The sequence below is a fragment of the Chelonoidis abingdonii genome, chromosome 1 (assembly GCF_003597395.2).
Source record: "Chelonoidis abingdonii isolate Lonesome George chromosome 1, CheloAbing_2.0, whole genome shotgun sequence".
In the NCBI taxonomy this organism is placed as follows: Eukaryota; Metazoa; Chordata; order Testudines; family Testudinidae; genus Chelonoidis; species Chelonoidis abingdonii.
Genome location: NC_133769.1, coordinates 98,909,206 through 98,916,990, shown reverse-complemented (window position 1 = coordinate 98,916,990; position 7,785 = coordinate 98,909,206).

The window sequence follows — 7,785 nt, the reverse complement described above, 5'->3', positions numbered from 1 at the left end:
CCTGAATCTGCAGACCGGCTGAAACAATAGCTTTGAGAAGTAGTTCTCTCTATAGAGCATTTTCTTTGGAGCTGAATGTTGTAATTTAAATATAAATATTTTAATTCTTCACAACAGGTATATAAGCATAAACGTCCAATTAATTTTCTTATCATACTGGATGCAGTTGCTATTAGGACAGCTGATGGCTGTTAGGGTTTTCTGGGGAACAAAGAGTTCAAACCCTCTCCTCAAAATGTACACTCACTTCTGAAGCTGCCTGTACATGATAAGAAATGAGGAGATACATACTCGCCCTAGTGCAAAAAAAGCTTCAACTTCCCCTCAGGCGCCAAACACCTATACCACCGTCAGCACCTTTCTAGGTCGGTGTCAAAACCTCCAACTTCTGCCCCCCTTAGAACAGCTTGCACAGTGCAGTTTCAGGTTGGTGCAAGATATTGCAGCACACTGCAAAGAACATGGGGCTGCTGCACTGAGCCTGCTACTCATTTCGAAACCGACTTGAGTAAAATCCTCTGGTTTAGAACGCAGCTGAATCTGCCACAGAACATGTGATACACTGGGTGGCAGCACCACAGAAACCCAGGGGCTTGGCACAGAGCAGAGATCCAGCTTGCCACAGAGCACCTAGAGTCCTGCCCTGTAGCTGCCTTTAGTATGGGCAAGAAGGAAGAAAACATGTGGGGTTTCCATCTCTAGAATGTCCTCTCCTCCCAAGTCAAAGCCAGCGGAAACCCCTGCTTGCCCTGAAAGCTCAGCTCAGGCAGGCAACCTCATTGTGGCATTTCGACGAAGTTACAAGTACAGCACAAGTTAAATTTAACACTCACCGCAGTTTGCTGATGACTGCTGAAAAAGCACATGATTCAACAGTGCAGTGGGGGAAGGGGAAAGACTTCCCCAAAGTCACGGGAACTACCGTATCCTACACGGTTCCCAAACCAAGCCAAGGTCCATAGTGGGAAATGGAATGCCAGTGGGCGTCAAACACAAGCACACACACGTCACCTCCTTTTAGGTAGGTAGATAGACCTTCATCACAAATGACAGAGCTTCGCCTAGGAGAGGGAGATACTCCCTCAAACCATTGTGGCTTATAGCAGGTGAGTGCAGGTCACCTCCACAAGCTGAAACCCCGCTCTATTCGGCACTGATGAGGCCACACCTGGAGTATTGTGTCCAGTTTTGGTCCCCCCACTACAGAAGGGATGTGGACAAATTGAAGAGAGTCTACCAGAGGGCAATGAAAATGGTTAGGAGGCTGGGACACATGACTTATGAGGAGAGGCTGAGGGAACTGGGCTTATTTAGTCTGCAGAAGAGAAGAGTGACTGGGGATTTGATAGCAGCCTTCAACTGCCTGAACGGGGATTCCAAAGAGGATGGAGCTCGGCTATTCTCAGTGGTGGCAGATGACAGAACAAGGAGCAATGGTCTCAAGTTGCAGTGGGAGGTGTCTAGGTTGGATATTAGGAAACACTGTTTCACTAGGAGGGTGGTGAAGTACTGGAATAGGGTACCTAGGGAGATGGTGGAATCTCCATCCTTAACGGTATTTAAGGCCCAGCTTGACAAAAGCCCTACCTGGGATGATTTAGTTGGGGTTAATGACCTCCTGAAGTCTATTCCAACCCTAATCTTCTATGATTCTATGAAACAGAGTCGCATGTAGGGGCCCCAAGAGAAGATCAGAACAAGACACTGAAGCTCTGAAGTGAGATGCATTGGCATAGCTATAGAAAGTGCGTGTAGGAGTGGACTAGCAGGGCAGGATAGCAGTGTGTTTAGCAAAGCACCATGTGTAATTTCCAATGTCCATCCCTATATTTTGCTCTAGCAAACTACTATCTCACATCCCTCCACCCACCTCACGTGGATTTGACTCCATAGTCCCTTATCAGAACAGAATGGAACTCTTCTAAGCCAGTGAAAAGGCTGCCCTCTAAGCCAACCAACTGCTGCATCAGAACAAGCCAGCTGAAGGCAGTGGAACTGCATCTTCCTTCTTCCTGGTAATTCTTGCCCAAGTTGGAGCCAATGTTGCTGAGTCAGTGAAGCTTTGTGGCAGTTCCTCCCAGGGATGGTGTTTCAGCTACTCACATGTGCAACGTACCCTGTGGTCAAGATGGACTTGGGAACCCAGGGAATATCCTTCAGCTTCTCCTATCTACCTGAAGGTCACAATTTCTGTCAGACCATAATGTCAAATGTTCAGGGCCCTTTCCCAGGTCTAACATGGAACAGGTAGTGTTAGATCGTGGGAAACACCAATACCTGAGGAAAATACCCTTGCAGGGGAAAAAGCCCCTTTAATTTTCCATGCTCCACCTGAGCAAACGCAAGGGCCAGCACAGATAGTCTTCACCCTGTGTGCCTTCCTTGGGGGCGGGAGGGTGCCTCAATTCCACTCTAAGACCTGCCCAGTGACCGTACCTTACCAGAGAATGTCCATGTGCCAACACTCTCCCAGGGATTGTCAGAATGATTGATACCATGTGCCAGGGTCCGCATCCCACAGAGCTATTAGCGCAGCTGGATGGAGGCTTCCACAAGAACAGGACTGGAACAAGCCGAGCTTGCCACACAGTCCTTTGTATATAGTTTTCACATGCACACAGTAGCCCCAGAACATGTCACAGAATTGATAATAGCTGCTATATAGGATCAAATCAGCGGTATCCCATCTCCAGTAATGGCCAGTAGCAGTTGCCATTCCAGAGGCAAAGTATAAAACTGCCACAAAGGACACTTAAATTATGCTCATTGTGGGAGCTGCTTTAGGGTGACCAGATAGCAAGTATGAAAAATTGGGACCGGAGTGGGAAGTAATAGGTCCCTATATAAGAAAAAACCCTGAATATTGGGACTGTCCCTATAAAATCGGGACATCTGGTCACCCGAAGCTGCTTCCTCATGCCAGGGACAGTACTTAGTAGATTGCCAAGCATGTGGGTTGATGTCCCTTAGACACTTCTATCCTAGCACAATTGCAGATGGTCATGTATAGTCCTATTTTTGTACCCTACTGAGTAATTTGCTTCTATTTAAAAAAAGAAATCATGATAATGAATTAAGAGAAATTTAGGAGAGATTTAGAAACCAAGCAATGACTTTGCAGGAGGGAGTTTCCAGACAGTGACAGCACAACTAAAAATGCCATCCAAATAGGAAGGAGGACAGCAGATGGAGACCAACTCAGAAAGGGCTGGCTGGATCCAGTCTGCAGACAGTTCTGAAAAGCAAGTGGGGCGGGGGATGATGGGAAGCCTATGAATGTGATGATGGAGAACTGGAGGTACACAAAGGGAGCAGGAGAACAGCAGACAATGATAATGTGGTTAAGACACTGGCCTGAGACTTCAAAAATCTGGGTTCAGAAACAGAGACCATCTATTTCAGCTTGTACAGTGCCTAACAAAATGGGGGCCAAGCTCAGTAGGAGCTACCATCATATACATAACAGTGAAGGGGACTGAGGAGCAGCACTTTCAAACCAAACTACAAAAAGTAGTGTGTTAAATATTCATTTTGGGTTAAACTTGTGCTAGAAAACAGGCACATGCTGCGTGAACCCAGCTCCATCCCCCTTGGGCATATTAATAAGCTCCTCTTCCACATTAAGCATATTTGAAGCTCTCCACCTGTCGCTGTGATCAAAGGCAGAGACCTGGGTGAAATGCAAGAACATCAGCTATGCCACTTGTGAAGCTAATTGTGGGAGCCAAGACCTCAAACCTGAACCCCTTCTTGCCCCTGAGGCATCCTCAGATGTTTTTAATGTCTTCATTAGAGATTTGCAGCTGCTTTTTGATTCATCTCTAAGAAGGGGAAGATCTTGGAAACAGGGAACTTCTGCCCAGATGTGCCTCAGCAAGACGATAAAAATGCACTCGTAGCCCCTTCCTGGAGCAGGCTGAAATGCTCTGCACTGCGATTCCTGCTCTGCTTGCAGGTGGGCAGCATGGATTCCAATACTTGTGTCCTGGGACTGTGGGCTCCACCGGCCTCAGAGCGGAAGCGTGAATTCCAGGCCTTGCTCCCCAGGGTCTGGATTCCCACAGCCCTCAGACCAGATGGCAGCACCATCCAGTGACTTACGGAAAGGGCTGGCAGTTAGGAGAGCAGGCTGTATTCCTAGTGTTACTAGATTGTCAGGTCCTTTGCAAGTCATTTATGTAGAGGGAAACTCTGCCTCAGCTGCCCTCTATATTAAATGTAGATAACCTCTGCCTGTTTCACAGGGGACAGAGGTTTAATCAATGTGGGTAAGGTACTTGGAGAGCCTCAGAAGGGCCAAGTGTTCATTTCTTTTAAGAGGGACTTGCATAACAGAACATTTAACATGAGAACAGCACATTGCAACACACACAAACAAACAAATATTCTGGTTTCTGCCCTGCTTGCCAGTTCTCCAAGCTTTAGGTTTTAGAAACCATGTATTGTCTTCACAGCCAAGTCTCCTCCAGGCTGATCCCAGAGAAACCCTGATCTGTGACCTCAATTGATTGTGGCCTGTTGCTATGGAGACTGTGTTCTAAACACAGGATGCAGACTTTACTGTAGGACAAGGAAGAGCTTGGGGAGCGTGCTCTGCTAGACAAGCCCGAGCACTGAGAGTGCAGACTGCCTGCTGGCCCACTTAACTCTCAAGTAGCACATTCTAGTTTGCCTCAGCAAACTTCTCACTGTATAGCTTACCCTGCACTTCCAAAGCGCCTTCCATGTGAGCATCCCAGACAGCTTTAAAGCATGACAGGCCGGGAAATATCTTCTCTCCATTTTACAGGCGGAGAAATAGCCACAGAGGTGAAGTGAACCCTCAGCCTGCTTTCTCTCAGCCGTAATTCCCCATTGCCCCAGGCTATAGTAAGGAACCCATACACCCAAACTGAGCATTCAACACATCACAGCCTCTCCTACTGTCAAATTCCTCTAACAAGTGCCATCATGACGGGCATAATTACCGTATTCGGCTCCAGAGGGAAGAGCACCATCTTGTGGCACATCTGTCCATTACACTTTTGTCCTTACAGTGCAGTTTGAGGAATATGCTTAAAAATTGCGCTTGGGCTTTTTGAGGAAAGCCTGAATATATTTATTTAAAACCCCCATAGGAGAAAAAATATCAGGAATTTGATGTCAACTCTGGTCTTCCCTGATTTTGCTAGAACTGAGGTCTCACAAATACACCTCTACCTTGATATAACGCTGTCCTTGGGAGCCAAAAAATCTTACCACATTATAGGTGAAATCATGTTATATTGAACTTGCTTTGATCCACCAGAGTGCGCAGCCATACCCACCCCCCGAGCACTGCTTTACCACGTTATATCCAAATTCCTGTTATATCGAGTGGCATTATATCAAGGTAGCAGTGTATATAATGGCCTCTGACCCCATATACACCAATGTGGGTGCTGAATCTTTAACAGACATTCTCTAGAAACTGTTTTAGTCAATGAAATTAAGAATTTGGACAGAAAAGCCCTTCTCCCTCAATTGCTCAGCTTTCACTTGACCCCTGGTGACATCAATTTAATCTAATCTCCAGTCACCAAGGCCCGAAACAGAATTTTGAAACACCCTTGCAGGTCCTTCTTTTAAAGAAGGAAAAACCCATTTGATTCTGCCTTTGCTGGTCATCTTACCTGAGCCATGGCAAGTTTTTAGCCAAACAGGGTCCCAAATCTCTCCCTTTCATGCTCTTTTCATTTTAATAGGAACAGTTGCTACATCAAGGCTACCAATAGCAGTTATTAGTCTCACTGAATATAGGATTAAGCCAGTGGTTCCATCTAATGCAGTACCTTCAGTTGTGGCCACTGCTGGATGCTTCAGAGGAAGTAGTAACCTATTATTTCCTCTATATGGGCTACAGGCAGGAAGGAAAATTTCTTCCTCACCTTTGACAGTGATCAGTTTATGCTCTGAAGCATGAGAATAGATAATCTCAGCACGTGTATGGCCCCCATCACTGCAAGCTCCAGTGCTTTCCTAGTCAGTGTCACTAGAGTGCCCATAAACACAGTACTTCTTTTAGGTGCAATACACGTACTTATGCCATCAGCAGATGACAAATCTGGATTTGTTTCAAGTGCCCTCAGTCATGGCACTTTTACCTGACTTTAAAAAAAAAAAAAGCAAGGTGTGGGATGTTCAGACTGGAACTCAAGAGAACAGTCTGCCTATTCAAGAGCAGAAGAGTTATTTTCAGTGGCACAGTAATACCACTTGGTTCTTACATAGCAGAAGGTCAGAATAATGATCCAAAGCTCAGTATCTCTCTCTTCTCCCCCCACACCCCTTTACCAGGAAGTCAAACTAACATGGAAGTGACATCTCTCTCTCAAGCTATTTCTGTGACATCAGGCTGTCTGGAGGAAAAGTCTTTAAGCAAGGATGGGTCAGAGGATTCAGGAAAATTAAACTGTCATACATATGAATGTGTCATGCCAACCTCCCTACTGCTCCTTTGGTAAAAGCCAGTGCCATAATTAACACCTCAGAACAGGTTTCAGAGTGGTAGCTGTGTTAGTCTGTATCAGCAAAAAGAACGAGGAGTACTTGTGGCACCTTAGAGACTGTCAAGTATCAGAGGGGTAGCTGTGTTAGTCTGGATCTGTAAAAGCAGCAAAGAATCCTGTGGCACCTTACAGACTAACAGACGTCGTTTTGGAGCATCAGCTTTCGTGGTGAATACCTCTGTTCGTCAGATGCATGTAAGTGGAATTTTCAGGGTGCAGGGTATATATATTAGCAACCGAGATAACGAGGTTAGTTCAGTCAGAGGATGAGGCCTGTTCTAGCAGTTGAGGTGTGAAAACCAGGAGGAAAAACTGGTTTTGTAGTTGGTAAGCCATTCACAGTCTTTGTTTAATTCTGAACTGATGGTGTCAAATTTGCAGATGAACTGAAACTCAGCAGTTTCTCTTTGGAAGTCTGTCTAAAGTTTTTTTGCTGCAGGATTGGCCACACTTATAGCTGCTATAGTGTGGCCAGGGAGATTGAAGTGTCTCGCTACAGGTTTTTGTACTATTGCATCCTAATATCTGATTGTGTCCATTTATCCTTATTCCATAGAGACTGTCAGTTGGCGATGTACATAGAGAGGGCATTGCTGGCATATATTACATGGGTGGACGTTGCAGGTGAATGAACCGGTTGATGGTGGCTGATCTGGTTAGGTCCTGTGATGGTGCCTGGTGTAAGATATGTGGCAGAGTTGGCAATTGGAGTTGTTGCATGGATTGGTTTCCTGAGCTAAAAGTTTATATCTGTGCGGTGTGCAGTTATTGGTGAAGAATATGTTCACGGTTTGTTCTGGTGGTGAGGACTGGCCGCTGCCACCCAGGCCTGTAGACAGTGTGGAATCAATGTCGGGTTGTAAGATTAGTTCGTCTTTCCCTACATGATGATGAGCCGCTCGGACCAGGGGTTAGTTTTAGGGGCTGAAGCTGGGACTGTATAGCGATATATATATGACGGGGAGGGGCGGTTGGGGTGACGAGCGATGGCCAGTGTATTAGATGGGGGGTTCCATGTTTGGTTTGTATTTTCCTGCTCATCTTTCTCCATTACGGGGTACTGTATGACTCGTTATTTTAATTTTGATACGTAGAGCGCGTCGCATGGGTGGTTTTTTACTCTGTATGTTTTGGTGTTACCAGTGTATAATTCATGGTAAATGACTTCTACCGACTCTAACCCTTTCCGTTGGACCGCGGCGAGCATTGTGCAGAAAGAGGTTATAACGCGTATGAAAGGGAGGTGCCAGGCTTCTGG